The sequence below is a fragment of the Anas platyrhynchos genome, chromosome 2 (assembly GCF_047663525.1).
Source record: "Anas platyrhynchos isolate ZD024472 breed Pekin duck chromosome 2, IASCAAS_PekinDuck_T2T, whole genome shotgun sequence".
NCBI classification, from domain to species: Eukaryota; Metazoa; Chordata; class Aves; order Anseriformes; family Anatidae; genus Anas; species Anas platyrhynchos.
Genome location: NC_092588.1, coordinates 73,323,152 through 73,340,531, shown reverse-complemented (window position 1 = coordinate 73,340,531; position 17,380 = coordinate 73,323,152). Strand labels below are relative to the sequence as shown.

General features: G+C 37.0%; 1 long non-coding RNA gene across 4 annotated transcripts in view; it reads left to right on the top strand.

Moving 5' to 3' along the window:
* The first annotated feature begins 1,821 nt into the window (after window positions 1-1,821).
* Window positions 1,822-17,380, top strand: part of LOC140001916 (uncharacterized) — a 40,428-nt gene continuing 24,869 nt past the window's right edge. For 2 of the 4 annotated variants that reach the window (XR_011807699.1, XR_011807697.1), the window contains exons 1-3: window positions 1,822-1,921; window positions 2,324-2,427; window positions 7,458-7,540. This is a non-coding gene — a long non-coding RNA (uncharacterized lncRNA). Of the gene's footprint in view, window positions 1,922-2,323; window positions 2,428-7,457; window positions 7,541-7,686; window positions 7,824-8,635; window positions 8,911-17,380 lie in introns of those variants that run through there. The other 2 variants (XR_011807696.1, XR_011807698.1) reach the window with 2 other exon arrangements.

Genomic DNA, 17,380 nt, shown 5'->3' with positions numbered 1-17,380 from the left:
GTTTATGAAAGGCAGATCCTGCTTGACGAACCTGATCTCCTTCTATGACAAAGTGACGCGCTGGGCGGATGAGGGAAAGGCTGCGGATGTGGTCTACCTTGACTTCAGCAAGGCTTTTGACACCGTTTCCCACAGCATTCTCCTCAAGAAACTGGCTGCTCTTGGCTTGGACTGGCGCACGCTTCGTTGGGTTAGAAACTGGCTGGATAGCCGGGCCCAAAGAGTCGTGGTAAATGGAGTCAAGTCTTTAAAAGACGTTTAGATGTAGAGCTTAGGGATATGGTTTAGTGGGGACTGTTAGTGTTAGGTTGGAGATTGGACTCGATGATCTTGAGGTCTCTTCCAACCTAGAAATTCTGTGATTCTGTGATTCTGTTCTGCTTCTTCTGCAGGAAGGTAGTGTGAACAATATATAGATAGGTGATCACAAGATAACCTGCAGAAACTGTACATTTAAGGAAGAGCAGGAACTCTCTCTCAGCTGTCCTCTGTTGCATTGTCTTCCTGGTTAAGAGTTTTCAATTTTTTGTAACATCTTGGAAGGCAGTTGGTGTGTAGAAAGTTCCACAAAATGGAGTGCAACCTTTAATTTAATGATTATATCACCCTGCTGGGCTGGAACAGATGCCAATTTGCCTTTTTGTAAGTAGAGAAAAGAGCTGAGGATGGTTTCCTCAGGACAATTGAAACCAATCTTGGTTTTCCTTAATGAGCACTCTAAATATAAGTTTTTTAACTAAATTTTTTTTAAAAAAAAGGGGGGGGGGGGAACTCTTCATGTATTCTTAAAAGAAAGTGGAAGCTGCTTGTATATTTGTAGAGTATGGAGTGAGCTACACAGGGGAATAAGCCAAACAGTCATACCATTTCATAATCCTGTTTGAGTAGGTGGTAAATTGGCAGGATAGTTTTGACTGTGATGCCTCAGACAGCACGTTTTTATTGTAAATATTTAAGATAAAACATGTAGGCACATATGTGACATTTCTGTTTTGCAGCTTGATTTCCAGCTTAAGACTACCTTCTACATCACGATGTTGCTTACAGACCTGTAAAGCCATGGAAATTACCTGTGAGAACTCCTGATGACTTACTATTTTTGTGTTTGTTCATCATCCAAACCTTTTGATTTGGTCACTCTGATCAGGAAAACACTAAACTCATCTGCTGTAGTATTTATGACAATATTAGAAGTTAAAGGTTGTTAAAACACAGTGGCCTGATTATCTGCATATGCTGTATTAATACTTATTTATTTATTTATGTTGTGGGGGATGCCTGGGGTGATTTACACTCAGTTACAGAGTGAGTGGTAACAACAGAAATACTAAATCTGGCTATAATGCCAGTTTTCCTAATTGTTGACAAAGCCCTGGTTACAGCCAGTGGAAGCCCAGGAGGCTGATTCAACAAATATATTGTCTCCTGGAAACTTCAAAGTTTGGTGAGCATTGAATTCAACAAACTGAACATGAACATCTTTAGAGCTCATATGTAGTTATGTAGGGCTCTGAGAGAAAACCGGGGTTTTAGAGAGACATTTGCATAGCTAACCCTATTTGCTCTAGGAGCGTGCAAGCACTTTATAAATGTAGATTTCTAAAAGCTCAATCCCATGACTATGAATTTCTCAGGACTACAAAAGGAAGCTGTGTAGTTAATATCATTTATTATTAGCAGTTACCAAAGGACAAGTTTAGTGGATGCCTTTTAGATATTTGCAGATACACCTGTTTTCAAATAACCAGGTGTCTCCAGTTACTTGTTATCACTTATGTAATAAAAGCAAATTGCAAACAAACAAAGATGGGTATCCTAAGACACTTTCCTTACTGTGATTTAAATCTTTCACCAGACTACATTATATGACATCTGCACAATGTATGTGTGCTAAATGATAATGAATTGCATCAGACAGACGGTATGTGCTCTAATGAATTGCATCAGACAGACGGTATGTGCTCTGTTGCTTAAAGTGCTTGTTGGTCATTAGTTAGTAATTTCATTTTTCTTTAATTGCTTTGGACAGTTTGGTGAAAGTTGCATTTGTAAGTATTTCTGTGAATAGATTTTCCAAATCCAAGGAGTATGTGTTTTAGCAATTCTCCTCCTAAGTCCAGAAAACACTGAAGGTGTTGGTTTTTTTTATTATTATTATTATTTATTTTTTGACCTGTGAGGTCATATATTTAATATATTTTGGTGGTGGTGGTGGTGTGTTTTCTCTTTTTTTTTTTTTTTTTTTTTTTTTCCTCCCCCCTAGCTATAGCAGCATATTCAGCCCAGTTCTTCACAAATGCTTCTTGTTTTGCTTTTATTCTAGGAGAGAAATTAAACCCCTGTCAGCTAGGAGATAGTGTCTGTAAGGAACTGCAAGGGAAGAGGAGGCAAACAAAGTGCTTGACAGCAGAGCGAAGGAAAAAAGTGGTAAGTTCATATGGGCAAAAATTAACAGTATGAGGGGCCAGTTTGTTTTCAAAGAGGAGAGAGTCTATACTTACTTTTAGTTTGTCATTATATCTATTTTACGTGAAATCTGGATAAACTTTAAAAATAGATGAGAAAGTGACCAAAACAAGAGATAAGCATGCATCTCCTTGGTACTGTGAGGCTTATCCCAACTGACAGAAGTCATCTTTCTAATTGCAGAGACCATTATTAGATGTAAAATGACTTCAACCTGATTTTGTTTAACAGTGACAGCCCCTGTCCTATTAAAAGTCCTTTTAGCCTACTCTCTTATAGCACTCTGCAGCTACATTGTTGACCTTTAATCATGTTCAGTATGAGAGTGTAATCCTAACAATTTAGTTAAGTGACTTGTGAAAGCTTGTTTGGGCTTAAAAAAAGTTCTGAGGCTTTGCAGGACTAACTATGTTTTTCCTGCCAAACAAACACCTCATGAAGTCAGGGTGACTTCTTTGCTTTTGGAAGAGTGAAAATTTAGATGGGGTGTAATCATCACAAAGTCTTTATTATGCCCCTCTTCAGCCTACAATCCTTTCTTAAAGTGAACATTAAACCTAGGAACTCTAGCTATTGGTATTTCGAAAAGGGGAATGGGATCACCTGCCTTTAGATGGAACAAAATATTGAGACACACAAATACCCGTGGAGAACTATTTGATAAACAGGTTTTAGCCATGAGTTGGTGATGTTTTGTCAACCTTTCAGAGGCTAAATCAGCTGTTCAGCTAGGTTTCACAACTGTCTGATTATAGTACCTATAATCAAACATTTATTGAAAGTGTCAGGAAGCCATTGGCCATTAAACTGACTTTTTTTCTCTCTTTTTAATTTACTTTATGGGAATGTGCCCTTGGAATTTGGGCAGATCCAGCCTTTGCAGATTGAGACTGTCCAAAAGAAGAGCATGAATTGGTGTCACAAATTAGAAACAGGTCTCTGTGCAGAGCACAGGGGCAGGTAAATTACATGGAGACAGAATTTGGACATAGGCCAAATCTCAGCCATCTCTTTGAACAGCCTGCTGCTCTTCATATGCAAAATACATACTGCACACATGCCAGCACCCCCAAAAATGCTGCTGCTGTCTTTATAGAATGCTAGCCAGTTTATGAAACAGTGGTGTCTGACTGGAATACAAGTCCCAAGTGCTACCTGTCGCAACAAGACAATATTTAAGGAAAGATTTCATGAACTTACATCTTCAGATATGGATACTATTCAGCAGCACTAAAGGAGACTAGAGTCCACTTCCCCCTTTTCTTGTTTTCCCAATTGCACCGTATGTTTAGGCATAATTGCCTCATGCTCCTTTAAGTAGTGGTTGCACAGCCTTCATACCGTGTGCTGGCTGCAAAGCACTGTCATGGAGGTTATCATACCAGATCAGCATTTCTGCCTGAAGAAGTCATAACTGAGCAAGCAGGTAGATGAGCTTTACAACACACTAGTGATTCCATATTTCAAAGCACGAGTGCAGTTTAGCACAGAAGATCTGTATGTTGCCCATTGAGTATGCCCATGCCCATGAAGGTTGAGAGCAGCCAGCATGCTTAAGGTTTGTGCTCTTGTTTAGTGTGCCATCGCTCCCCTATATAACAAACATAAACAAGCCCTAACTGGCAGTATGGCTCTCTGCTTGTGAGTCTAGAAATAGGTAACTTAGAACAACATCCTGGAGTGGTATTCGTACTGACATTTCTGTAGATTACCATGCTAGTGACAGTTTATCATAGCATGTTTAACATATCTGCATTTGACCCTTTTTCTAGATAATGACTTCTATAAGAATGCATTTGCTGTCCAAAGGAGTGTTCAAGCTTTTTTTTTTTTTCTTTTTTAAGGAGAAGAAGAGCTGTTTTTTTTTTTTTGTTTTCAGAAACTGTCTTGAAACTACTCATTTTCAGTGTATTTATTGTCAATATATTTAACTTTTTCCCTCCATCATAAACAAAGTATTATTTACCCTCTGAAAGAAAATATCAAACTTGACAGTTGTAAAATATAATATCTTTGAAATTGTTTGTGGCAATGATGTCCTTAAATCTGTCAGATTAGCCCATATCCCCATAACTGCAGCACCATTTGAGCAAATAACAGATGGGGACAGTATCAGACATATTATGTCTGTCTGCTTCTGGTGATGTTTCCGCAGCTCAGGACTGAATCACTGGTCTGCTTTAACAGTTACAGAAATCATCTGGTGCTGCAGATAGACATTCAGAATACTACTTAGTATATTATTATTATATTTTATTAATTTTATATTATATTATTCCTTAACAAAGGAAAGTAACCTTTTTGCTGACACAAGAATTGAACTCTCCCTTCATGTTTCTTTGAGTTTAGATAAGGAGCTATCACCATGAATACTATAAACAATTTTCTTATACCACTACTCTTTATAAACAAATGGTTGATCTTTTTTTGCATGGATATGACAAACCTTCATGGCCCATAGGAACCTGAACTCTCCATAAAAGAAGCACATAATACCATTACTAATCATAGACTAGGACAAATAGGATGGTTACAAGGCTGTAAGGATTGTTGATTTTATTATCAGAAGGATGTAATCAGCAGGTTAAGTACATGAATGGTACTGCATATGACACAGGTCTTGTATAAAATGCTGAAAAGGGGCACACACATTCTATGGTTGCCTTCCTTTTGTTTGTTTTGTTTTCTAGCTGATCACTGTTTTCCTGTTGTGCAGATACTGTTAGACATAATATAGATGCTAGTTCAGATGTAATTTAAGTGAAGCTCAGTTTTTCTTTTGATCCGTATAAAACATCAGAGTGTCTGCTTTTCATGCATGGGATCATGCATGGGATCATTTTCCAATAATCTCAGTCAAGGACATACTAAATGCATAGTTCATGAGGGATCTTAACAGCTGTGATTGCTTGAAGAATCCAGTAAAAATCAGAATGAATTAATTTTGGCCCACAATACATAATAAACCATGGAAGTAAGCACCTGTGATCAATGAGAGTGAATGGAGAAATGGAAGCAGAAAAAATAAATCACAATTTGTTGTATTATTATTTTTTATTATCATTATTATTATTTTACAATTCAAAACACCAGGACTGTTTTTTCAACTGTTAAATTTCAGACAGATTTCTGACTCCACAAGCTATTTCCTGCTCTTCAGTTACCTAAAATGTGAGGAAAATGGTAGTAGCAGTAAGATTGTGGAGAACAGTTGTCTTTTGCTTAGTTCTAATGCTGCAGTCATGAAAGTGATAGAGACAGGTAGAATTTACTAGGTAAGGAAATGATTTAGAGACTTCCTTCCTTGCTTTGTTTAGGTAAGTCTTGTGTTTATTCCAAAATGAATACATGAAACATATGAAATACATGATTTCCTGCAGACTCTACCTCTTCACATTGTACTACTATATCTGTAAGTCTACCTTATGTATCTGTCTTTGTAGGATAAATACCATAGTGCCCATTTCACTAAATCAGAGCAGCAAACTGGGACTTGGTGGTTATTCTATGCAGTTCTTGTTTCATTTGAAAAACTGAGTGAGCAAAATAGTGTTATCATTAAACCCTTCCAGAACAAGATTTTAATGTTTGCTGCTCATAGCATAATATTTATGCTCAGACAGTAAAGGAACACAGAATTACACTGTGTAGCAAGCATACTAACTGTGTATATATAAAAACAAACAAACAAGCAACAAACAGCAGTCTTTGTAGCCAGCATATCGATGATGATAGTATACTATCATAAACAGTGTTGTTTAACATGGGAGCAATTTTTGATATTTTCTTTTCCTCTCTGCACACTAAATACCCATGTATGTACCCTAACATTCAATATAGATAATGATAAGAAAGTAGATATTAATGTCTCTTTTCTGTTATCTGTCTGAGTGTGACTGTAGCAATATTTTGTGACAATTTTTAAATTTCACATCTTTGAGTTTTAACTGCCATCAGTAAGTCTAAAACGTAAGAGTGCCCTAAGGTTATGCTAAGTGCAGAAGAGTACTGTGTGCACAAAGCAATGTCAGTGGGCAGAGCTCCTGTGAGGAAGGAATTGGCATGTGAGTCAGCAAAGAAATACATGTCAACCAAGGCAGGAGCTTTACATGCCACTGTAGCTGAGGTCTTTCTGAGAATTATGTGTGAACATACTTTGCTTCTGATCATCTGCACCGTTTACCTTCTGTTAGCACCCATATAGCTATCCTACCTTCTCCATATAAAAAGGTGACTACAGAGTTTGTGGTGACATCTTTTTTTCTTAAATGAAAAGAAGGTATTTTTCCCTCTGGGCCTTACAACCTGTTACTGTTATCCTTTGCTTTTTTCATGTTTACATACAGTCCTCCTACATATCCTCCGTTTTATTTTGTTTAGTCAGCTGTACAACGAACTACATTCATCTTCTTAAGAGTAAATTTTATTTGCAAGACTAATGTTTAAGAGTTGGGTTTGGAATACTTTTTGGCCTGATTTTCTAAGGAAATGGGGCATATGGAATTGTACTACCAATCTGCCAGCTTTTCAGGCATTCATTTGTTTTTCCTGAAGGGATGTTTATGTCTGCTGGACAAGTTCAACCAAGATCAAAGACATTGAATTCCTTAAGATCGCAGAAAATTGGTGGTGAATAAAGAAGAGACTAGCATCACTGCAGTCCCCTGACATTGAGGCAACATGGTGAAACCAACCATTATCTGATCTATTTGGCCTAGCAACTAGCATGCATATACTAGCTGACTAATTCATACACATTTCCAAGCTGATCACAACACATGGCACCTTATCTCTGCTGGCTTCTTCTTGACTCTGGGATATGTTAGTAATATAGTGAGGCTTGGAAGTGTTCAGTCGGAATTAGTACAGCAATTCCTGTAGAGGGTACAAGACAATGACAACAACAGCAAAATAAAACAAAAGCCACTAGGCAACTAAATTTCAATCATTTTGATGCTCATTGTTTTATTTTGCTTTAATATGCTTTTCAGAACTTCTTGGGAGAATCTGAACTACAAATGTCCTCTCTGCACCTGAGTATAAAGGAGGATTGTCTCTGCCCATCTTCCAGAAGGTAGGAATCGCAGCAGTTAACCAAGAGTATGCATGTCTCATCCATTTCATAGTTTTCTGTTTTGTGTGTTTTGCTGATGGTTTCTGAACTTCGAAGTTTTCAATTACTATGAAAAATAAGAGAAGACGACATCATTTTCATCATAGGGAATGCCTGTGCACAGAAAAATGATTACCTGTGTCAATTACTGGAAGTTATTTGAAGAGTATTTGCTCACAGAGTGGCAAAGAATACAGAAGCAACAGATTATAACTTCAAAATAAAATAGAATGGCTGATCCCTATTTTTTATTTTAATCTGTTTACTTATTAGAGGTAAAGACTATAGAACCATTATTGTTAGGCCCACCTTGGCAATGATCTTCTAGTGTCTTTCTACGGCAATTTTTATAGCAAGAAACATGTCTCTTCCTTCATCAGAACTTAAGGAATGTACCACTTTCATGGTGTAGTTTGATAGTTTGAATGCTGTGGTTTTGTAAGATTCATGCTCTTTGCTTTTCCCCCACCCTGGTCTTACTTTGGCCCTTAGATCTGACCTTATTTTAGCTATTTGTACATGTATGTTCTACTCGTTTGTATGAGCTGCCCAGGCACTGTGATGGCTGTTGTCTTTGGCCCTATTCTTCATCTGGAAATATGCCCTACTCTTTAGCTTTCCTGCCTCTTTGACCTTCAACCTGACCTGGTATTCATCTTCATCTAATCCCTTCAGTAGTTCATGTAGACGCAGTTTTCCTGGAGTCCAAGTTTGGTTACATCCCGAGTGTGCTTACAGCCCAGAAAGCCAACCATATCATTGGCTGCATCAAAAGAAGCTTGGCCAACAGGTTGAGGGAGGTGATTCTCCCCCTCTGCTCTTCTCTTGTGAGAACCCATCTGGAGCACTGTGTTCAGCTCTGGGGCCCCCAGCACAAAAAGGATTTGTTACCTGGTCTAGTGGGTGGTGTCCCTGCAGGGGGTTGTAATTATATGATCTTTAAGGTCCCTTCCAACCCAAACCATTCTATGTTTTATGATTCTGTGTTTCTAACCAACCACTTCGAATAAAATAATCAGTATTCTCATTACAAGTCTTGACCTATCCTGATTTCAGCTATATGGCCTAAGTCTGAACTTCAGTTGGTCATCAGTACTGAGAAGGCACAAAAATCTGAGTTCTTGTTGTGGACTGCAAACTCTCTGCAAAAGATTCCAGTTACGCTACAGTTGAATATACAGAATGTAATAATGAAAATCACAAAAGATCAGTTGCGGAAGGAAAAAAGCAGGTCAAAAACAATCAGGTATCAAGACATGGACATCCCACAATATTTGCATTGTTATTTTTATAAATGGGAAAAAATAAAGAGACTTAGTTTGTCTGTCTTAGGTCTTGTATTTAACATTTTTAATAGTATGCAGGGATTCATTATTTTGGGAATAATTTATCTATTCCAGTGTTGGAAGGTAGTTCTGCCTGTCATTCCTATACTTCCACTAGACAATCATATTTTTACATAATCACATAAAATAGTGCCTCTGGAAAACACTTCTGTATTTGTGGGAGCAAATTAGAAGCAGCTGAAAACCCCATTGTGTGGCATTGACATGTCTACCAGTTCTGCCTCAGGTGTTATAAAAAGTGGTATGCAAGCAAACTCACAGAGGAGAGGCAATTAAGATCAAAAAAGAGAAGAGTTGAAAATTATCAGACAAAAGATTGCAAGGTCAGGATGCCAAAGCATGTCAAGGAACGGTAATAGAGATAAGGGAAGCCTACAATACAAACTGTTGGGAATTTTATGACATTTAAAACATGTATAAAAACATGTCGAAACACTACATTGTTCTTGGGATATTTTTATATCTTCTGAGGAGTATTTGATAAACTAAATCATCAGCAAATGACCTGTAGAAATGCAAGGTTCAGGGAAAGAAAACTGTCCGTATCTACATTGTTTTCACAGTTTTAACAGCGGCACAAACACAATATTATGTAATTAGTTGTTAGGCGCAAATTTGATAAAATATAAAGCATGCTTTATACATGAGCATGCAAAGTGGAGAGCTGGGATATGTAAGGAAATTTAAGCTAGATATTCTCTTTTTGCTTGGGCAGAATTCTGTTTGTTTGTTGTTTCTTTTGCCTATTTGTTTGCTATTATTTTTTTCTACTCTAGCAAAAACCAAAGACAAACATCCTCCAAATTCCATGTGCCTTAGTGGTTCTTTGTTAGTTTTGGCTCCACATCAGTCTCTAAATAAGGCTTCTCTGTTTTTTTTCTTAACAAAATACACAGACAGCCTCTTTCATACTATAGAATAACTAAACACCAAGAAATTACATTGCTTCTGTGTGCTGGGTGAGAAGCAAGTTAAGATTTTCTTCTAAGACTGAAACTCCAATCAATATATATTAAATTTTTTACCTGAAGAGGAGTTACTCCAACAGAGAACACTAAAGAAAACTAATTCTACAGCACATTGACTACAACTCCTAACTGGGATTCTGGTGAACTGAGCTGGACTCCCTGCTAGGATATAGATAGAGCAAGCACTGTCCTTTTATTTGACCTGAAATTTTACTTTCCATTTGAGAAAACAGTGTGATGAAAGTTTATCGAAAAGTTTTGGTATGAGGCAGTAGCTTCCAAAACAAGCAAATACACCCATAAAATCTTTTTTCAGATAAGTCCTTCTAGTTGGAATCTGAATAAATATTCAGATAACTTGGTCCAAATTTAGAGAGAAAATGTTTGAGTGGCATGTGCACTTGGCATATGAAATAACTAAGTTCGAGTCTGCGGTATCTGCTCTAGATAGAGGGAGGATATAAAACTGATCCTCTTTCACATTAAATGACTAACAGAGTTGAAACTGTTGCATTTTATTTTTAAGAATCTACATTATTTAAGAATTCAGGTGTTAATCTTTGGAAAATATTAATTTTTGGAAAAGGCTAGTTGTGATGTGGTGAGAAGGTAAATATATGTATTTTAAGGTATTGGTTGAATCACAATGCAAAATGAATAAGAAAGAAAGAAATCCCAGAAATATTCAAAAACTTCCCACCCCTAAACAGTACTGAGGTCTATTCTATGACGTTCTTCTTGCATTTAACTTTCAGTTTCTATTAGGTTCATATTTTAATAGAGTTGCTGGATTAAGGTATTGATTTAATTTTTCTATGTATTATTTAAAGCTGCAAAATTCTATCCTATGACCAATGGGTCATACTGTTAAATAAAAAAGGTTATTACTACATTAAATAATATAAAGTTTCTTATTTAAGAATACCAGTATTTAAAGGCTTAAGAAATGCATGAGAGGGACATTTAGTCATAGCATTACAGCTTCTTTTGAAAACGTAAAAATAAAAGCAACATGATATAATCATGAATGATTAATACAAGGGGCATTTAACTAAACATATAAAACAACTGGCAAGCACATCAGATAAAATATTGAAGTGTAAGCTATATGGAAGTCCGTGATTAGAGATTGAATAGGTGTTGGAGAAGAAAAAAGGAATCCAATTAATGTATGAATTATAATTAGAAAAAAAGTGGAAAAAAAATGCAACAGAAACATGCTATTGGTGATTACAATACACTGTACAACAGCACTGTAACATGGAAATCAGATGACAAGAGTCATCATACTTAAAATCCTGTGTGTGTCTGTCTGTCTGTCTATCTACCTATCTATATTTTAACCCTAGTACCATTATCCTAGTTTCTTCCCTTCTGTTATAGTGGGACCTGGATTTTAATTTGCAGCTGTGAAGGCTGATCATGAAACTTTAATTTGGCTCCAGTCTTAAACCTTTCTCAAAGTCACTGATTTTACAAGAGATTTATACTTACAAAACATTTCAGCCTCCTAGTATTTTCTTAGACAGTCTAAAAAATGTCCTGCCTTTAAAATTTTATTTTGAACATCAACTCCTGAAACTTAATACTGTGCTAGACAGGATCATTTTAAAGGCCCCAGTTTTTTTCTCATACCTTTGACTGGTGTGTATTTTATTGTGCCTATTACTGAATGTTCCTCTTAATCCCTGAACATATGCAATGCCTCACAAACAAGCTTTGTGAAAACTAATTAAAAATTGAGGGTTCAAGTGGGAATTTTCCACCAAGGCTCTTATGGTTCCAGTCATGGCTGTGATGTGCCTGCAATAATCAGATGTGCTAAGCGTTGTTTATCTGATGGTGAGATTGAAGGATCCATGTTAGGATGCTATTTCTTTTCTGTAAATAAAGGAAAATGTACATTTAGCTCACCTGAATTTATGAAGATGAGCTTCTAATTAATCCATTTAATAAAATAAAAAGAGAAATAGAACAGGAATTTCTCTATGTGTAATCCTCTGATATTATATGTATTGGGCATATGTATATACTGGGGGGTGCTGTTGTCAAGAGCCAACAGTGTAGTACTCCATAAACAGTGTGGCTAGTTGCAGATAAGAGATGCAGAGCAGTACCACAACATCATATGCTGTGAGTTCTTTACCTCATGACTTTATATTGAAGGCCATTACTCGTGTCAGCTATTCAAGACATCACAGCACAACTCTTAGCTTTTACCATGCCTGAGTGAAACGTGACAATTTCATGTGCAACAGAAGTGAAGAACTTGAACAAATCTGACTGATAATTCACAAGATTTCAGGATGCATTTCTGTATGTGCCACTTTCACTAGTGCATTCACAGAGCAGCACATTAATTGCATTAGACTATGAATCAGTCCAGAGCTAGTGGTTCAGAAGTTCACTTTTGCAGACAAGTATTGGAAAGGGTCTAAAGACCTTCTTTAGCTTCATCTAGAAAGGTTATCAGAGGTCAGAGATCAGTATTATGGGGCTATTATGGAAAAAGCCACTTCCTGGTATTATCAACTAGCTTGGAAAAGAGTATCACAAGTTGGCATAAACATCATCTGCAGCTGGACTCAGGCCAGGATTCTCTGCAAGATTTATTTTTATCTCCAAAAATAAAATCAATTAGGTCCTAGGACTAACTTGAACTGTTGCATATTGCCAAGAAATAGCATCTTCAAGGGATGGTTGGAGGGGGACTTACGGGAGGCCAGTCATACTGATTCCTCCTGTAGGCATGTTAAAGGACTAGTTACAGTCCTGATCTAGTTTGACAGCTGGGGTATGCCTGTCTCCATTTTCATCAACCTCTTCCCTCTGAACTTGCATTTTCACATAGGTGGTTGTGCTTTCATGACAAAGTTTTTCTGCAGAGACAGTGTTACAAAATTTCCACCTTATACATCAAATTTTGGATTACTTCACAAATGCTACTCATAAAGCTTCTGGTCTGTTGCCCCCATACAGATTAGATAAAGCTAAGATGTTTGCCTTGCTGAGATAAAAATCTTACATAACTGTCTGTCTTCCCACCCTAGCACATTCTCAAACTGGTGCCCAGCTGTGGCCATGCAGGGGAAAGAGTGAAATCAGCACATTTGCTGTCTTAATGAGAAAATATGGAAAAATATCAGTCTACACCCCTGCTCTGTTCCCTGAAACGTGCTACTAAATGGAGGAGTCAGATCAGTGTCTTAGATTGCCCAAATCCTCCTTCCCAGCTTCACCTGTGACAACCTCCTGAAACTGCACTGCCACCTCCAGCTTCTCGTAGGAGATGCTGTATCAGCCATATGTTTGCAGTCTGCTACTTCAAACTACTTCTCTCATCCAAATGCCAACCCCATTTGTGAAGAACAAAACTAACACATAAGAGTTTCACTCAGCCATGAATACTGATTTCTCTTCGATGTTTTTCCCCCTTGGCTGGAGAGGAATCTAACTGTGACAAAGCCCCTGTGCTGTCACACTGCTTGTGTGCTTCCTCTCATTCTGTCCATCAAAGTTGTCCTCACAAGAAGGAAGTTAGCAGCCTAATACATTTTTAAATTTAGTTTTTGGGTAACGTTTCTATTTTGTGGCATACTAGCATTTATTCCAAGGAAAGCAGGGTAATAATTTTGATTTCACAGAAATGGTAACATATTGGAAATATGCTTCATAACAAGACTTTGATTTATGCCACCAGCAATGCAATCTCTTCCAGCACTGAGTTATTAGCAAATATTTAGTGGTTAAAAATGTCCTGCAACCAGACAGCTAAATCCATTCATTAGGTGTCTTTATGCATCTGTGAGACAACAATGTCAAGTGAATAATAGTTTAGTTCCTAGAATGTTTCAGGCGATACTGTTTTCTTAATGAATATGCATCTCCACTTACTTTTGAATGGTAGACTTTATTAACTTCTTACATGTCCTTTTCTCCCTTTCTGGCTTTTCTGTTTGAAAGAAGGACACAGTTTTTCTGTTTGCCAGAAGTTTTCAAGGATGAACATTGTTTTATTTGCAATGCCTTATTATAAGTGCTGGACTTAATGCTGTCTTTGTTCATTAACTTCATGACTCGGCTCCTGTCCTCAAAATACTTGTCTTGCCAAGAAAATCTCTCTCACTTAATAAGAAGGCAGAAGCAACAGAACTAGTAAATGAATTCAAGGAAATTTCCTGAGTAGGCCTGCTCACCTTCTGAAATGAAGACAGGGTTAGAAGGAAAAGATAGGTCTTATTCCTAGCTTAAATGGAAAAGAGGGAAGGAAACATGGGGGAATTTGTAAAAATCTGTCAGCCATGGAGAGAACTGAGTCCTCAGGGGGAGAGGTATGTAGACATGGAACGAGAAGATAGCTTTTATAGACATGAAGCAGTTATGTAATATGATGAAATGCAGAGAGGCAGAGCTCTAGGGCACAATCATTCTCTGCTAGCACAATGCTCGGTCATGCAAAAAACATTTCCAAACAAGAAATTAACCCAACAGGAATAGAAATTGCAGCTGTAATGAAAAAATGCCATACTCAGCTTTAAGGTTGTTCTGACTGATAATTCTGTGTGTGAGGAGTGTTTCTCTTCAGCTCCACATTCCCCACCCATTCGGCAAAGTAAGCAACAGCCTGAAAGCAGATGCAGAAAAATGCTGGGACGATTTCTTCCTCTGAAATGTTGTATGTCCCTTTATATTTTGGGCTTTATTTCCTAATAGACTAAGGTTTATTGTGGTACTGCTGTCTGGATGTCCATTCATCCATCCACCTATTTCATTAATTTTTCTTCTGTTTCCAAAAGCTTTAGGACCTATTTCTTAGTCTCTGTCAAATTTGAAGGAAGGATCTTACAACTCTGTAAATTCATGGGCAAGCAGAAGAGACCTACTCTTCTGCTGGAGGGAAGATAGGCAGAAATCAGTGGTTATACTGGTGTTTGACATAAGATAGCTGGGAAATCATGATGACCGTATTTCTAAGACAATATTTTTTTTTTCCCCTTGGAATTGGAAGATGCCTCATAAGTGTAACATGGACTTGTCCACTCCTTAATAGGAGACCAAAAGCCAACAGTTGCAAATTCATAAGAAACAGGTTTGACTAGTTGTTGTTTGGACGGGACATTTAGTGATTTTTATATATCAAATAAAATATGTTATCCATAACCTCCATGCACACTAGGGAGATAGACTATATTTCTGAATGGCCAGGATGCTGGGTGCAGTTGTAAGCAGGGAAAGATTAAGGAAGTTCTCCTGTAATTTTATTGCAATGTCTAGTGCTATATGCCCGTTTTTGAAGAATCTGAAGAATCAATGCTCTCAAGACCAAAAGGAATTTTGCTGAAGGTATATGGACCAACAGGCAGAAACATATGAGACAGAGTGGAGACAGCAATGTTAAATTGTAGTTTCTCAACAGTATTTCCAATCACATATAAGTACTAGTCTCTCAGCAACACTTTCTAGGAATTGAAGAAAGACCTTTCAGAAACTGTATCTCTTTTTCTAATTCTACTTACAGTCTTTCTTGTTTTCATATGTCTAATAGAGTGTCTATTCTTACCTTTAAGTGACTGCCTTGAATTTACTCACCTTCCTAACATAACTTTATTTATCATGCTTTTTGATTCCACGTGTACTTCAAGAGATGTTTCATATGTTTCATTTATTTTTTATGTATTTTCTCACTCCAGTCTTGTCTGTCCAATGATCATCTCACAATAGCTGTTGTTTTATTAATACTTAATTGATTAAATAATATAGAGACATTTTAATCATTTGTAGATAATTCAGAGTTACAAAGCGTGAAAGATACTCATTTACTTACAAAAAATTTAATACAATAATATGTTGAATATCTAATGAGAATGTGAGGCTAAGCTAAATATTTGATATGTATAAAAGGTAACTTCTCTTTGACAGATGGGGGCTAATTTCCATTTCTTATTTCTGCATCAACATATTCTGTCTTTATCAAATCACAGCACTGTTATAAAGGTGAAAATCCTGATCAATCAGCCCTGAAGTGTTTTCTAAATTTGAGTCTAATTACAAAGTTTAAGATTTACAGAAAGCCACGTACAGCTGTCATGGAAGTCACTAGAAAAAAAGTACTAGATATTAAATCAAGAGAGCCATTGTATCCATGTCAGTAAAAAACTGAGAATGCGTTAAAAATATATTTAACCCTGTAGGCAGCTACGTACCAAACTTCTGTTTCCTTACTCCCCGCAGTTGGATAGGGAAGAGAATTGGAAAAAAAAAATAAACAACAACAACAACAAAAACGCAAAACTTGGGGGTTGAGATAAAGAGACAGTTTAATATGACAGAAAGGAATGGGACAGTAAAGATAATAATTGTAAAATAATATGCAAAACAAGCGATGCATGATACAATTGCTCACCACTTGTTGACTGATGCCCAGTCAGACCCCAAGTAGCAGCTGCCTCTCTGCCACCTCCCACTGGGGCCAACATCCCCAAGTTTTATTGTTTTGCATGACACTGTAAGGTATGGGGCATCCCTCTGGGCAGCCTTGGTCACCTGTCCTGGCTGTGTCCCCTCCCAGCTCCTGGTGCACCCCCAGCCTCATCATGGGCAGGGCAGCACCAGGAGCTGAAAAGGCCTTGGCTCTGGGTAAGCATTGTTCTGTGATAATCAAAACATTACTGTGTTCACAATGTTATTCTCATCCTAAATCCAAAACACAGCACCATACCAGCTACTAGGAATAAAACTATCTCTATCTCAGAACAAAATAAAATAAACAAACGAATAAACAAAGAGGAAACAAATATATCTGGGATATAGAAGCATGAAACAAGCCTGCCTCACTTCCAAAAATAAATGACAGTTAGAAAACTAACCTATAATAAAATCCACAGGTCTGCCTAAACACCTGATAAAATGCTTTTACGTATTGTGACTTGAAATGTTTTGTTTTCATTATTACTTTATCACTTTACTTGCATTATAACTCAGTTCCCAAACTGAATTTGATTTATGTATCCCAATAACATGCATAATGAGGAAATCACCCAATTTAATGAATAAAATCCTTTGTTGAGTGTCTATCTTATTATACCTTTCCTTCAAATTACTCACTTTTGAAATGCTCTAGTGGCTTTTAGTAACATGTTCTGGTTCATAAGGGTACTTAATCATTGAAATAACATGTGTGATGATGCAGTGGTTGATGAAAGATACAATCTTAAAGAGTTCTTCTGAAAATGAATGTGGAAAGGTGGATGATTTATAGTAGCTAGCAGAAGGTTCACTGTCTTAAGTTGCAATAGAGGGCAAGAAACGTTGTAGAAGGTTAGTGAAAGGTGAAACTGCCATATGTTTCTATTCAATTTATTGAAAATAAGAGATGTCTTAAAGCCAACAAGTCTTACATTTCCAGTAAATTCATACAACTGAACTGCTTTGGTAGGCTGCATCTTGTAAAGTGTTTGGTTTTTTTTTTAGCTGAAGTTGTTCGCGTA